General features: G+C 35.5%; 1 long non-coding RNA gene across 1 annotated transcript; it reads left to right on the forward strand.

Moving 5' to 3' along the window:
* Positions 1–340: 340 nt before the first annotated feature.
* LOC131600710 (uncharacterized) lies at positions 341–1,431 on the forward strand. Its single transcript, XR_009283329.1, has 3 exons — positions 341–581; positions 666–815; positions 1,175–1,431. It is a non-coding gene; the product is annotated as an uncharacterized LOC131600710 (long non-coding RNA).
* The last annotated feature ends 306 nt before the right edge of the window (positions 1,432–1,737 follow it).

The raw sequence follows: 1,737 nt of genomic DNA on the forward strand, positions 1-1,737 counted from the left end.
ATTTCTAAAGTTAGAAACTAATTAAAATGAAAATAGCAATATAAAATAAAGCAGAATAAATTCCAGCCATCTGATCTAGTCAACTTCAACACAGCATTGACATCGGAAGGTCCAGATCAAAGTACATAATTAGTACAGTAGGCAAAAGTATAGAGAATCACTTTCAGATCATCTTCTCAGATAAGGACAAGTGGCTCCGATGGCCACTTGTCATCCACTGGTTGCACCGCGCGGATCACTAGAAGATAAGAAAGAAAAAATTTGAAAAAAATCTCTCCTCTCATGGCTTTCACGTGAAGAAAGTAGGAGGCAAGCAACATATCATCATCACTTTCTTTTTTTATTTTATATAGGAAACAACAAAAGCTCTTTCTCTCATAAGAACAAAAACCAGCCACATGCATATTAAAAAAGAAAATGAAAAGAAGTATAGTAAAGCCACACAAAGAAGAACAGAGGCGGAGAGATACCGAGAATGGCGGACGGAGCTCCTCCGGCACGGTGGCCGGAGGTGAAAATTTTCAGAACTCGAAAATTTTACATCATCCCGTTCGTTTTTCTCTCCTTAGTTCAAATATCAGGTTAGTTTTTGAAAACAATTGCTTGAAACTTGTAGATCTATCAATGAAGTTTGATAGCTCTAAGTTCAAAATGTAGCACAACAGTGCAGGTAACACGAAAGTAAAGATGGATTCGGTATCAGAAGAAGGTTCTCAACCTTTTGAGGCAAAGAAATAAAAAAACGGTGGCGGTTGAGAGCTCCGGCACGGCGGTTTTGGAATTCCGGCGGTGGTTTCCGGTCAAGCTCGGTTCAGGTGAGTTTTTCTGATTTTTTTTGTTCTGAGTAAGTCTGAAAAGTTCTGAGCCAAAAGTCCTTTCTGTCAGCGTGAGTCAATGCTTATATAGTGCTCAGATAAAGAGTTTGTGCTGTGAATCTTGGGCTGAGAAATAATTTCAGATGAAATGATATTTTTTTGCTTGAAAGCCCAATACGAGAATCTGATTCTTTCAATCCAATCTTCCTCTTCTTTTTACTACTTGTGAGATTCTTATTATTTTGTGTTGAATGGGCCTGGATTTGTACTTCGGTGTATGAATGATTTTTGTTGAAATTATTAATTCTTCATTTTTCTCATTTTTTTCATATGATGATGAGATATGAATTTTCTTGAAGGAGGAGGTGAACCCGATGCCAAACCATGAAGCTTAGAAGAAAATGGTAGACTTGTGAAGGTGTAAACCAAGAGTTTTGACATGAATTTGTTCTTTGAATCTTAGACCATAGGAAATCTCAAATTATGCTTCTTGTAGGATAAGAAACTTTGTAATTTGGTATAGGAACCTTGAATCCCTCTTGTATTTTTGAAGCTTTAACTTGAAGAAAATTGGATTCTTTGAATGGAATGAGGAATCTTGTTTTGAACCTTGTAATCCTTGAAGTATTTTGGAGTTGAAACTTGTATGTTGAAAGACATTGAATCGAAACCCTTACATTTTGAATGTAAACTTTGAATTCAAATCATGAATTAGATTGGTAGAGTTTCTTTACAATCTTCAAAGTATGGTAAAGAATATTGACCTCGCTTCAAGCAACAAAATAATTCTCTTTCCGTTTGATTTTGAATTTGTGAATCTCATTGAAAGAATATGAATGTCTTTAAATTTTCAAGCGACTTATGATTGAAGAAATCCATTCCAAACAACCCACTTTGCATACCTTTCTCAAACCTCAATTAG

The sequence above is a fragment of the Vicia villosa genome, linkage group LG1, assembly GCF_029867415.1.
Source record: "Vicia villosa cultivar HV-30 ecotype Madison, WI linkage group LG1, Vvil1.0, whole genome shotgun sequence".
NCBI lineage: Eukaryota > Viridiplantae > Streptophyta > Magnoliopsida > Fabales > Fabaceae > Vicia > Vicia villosa.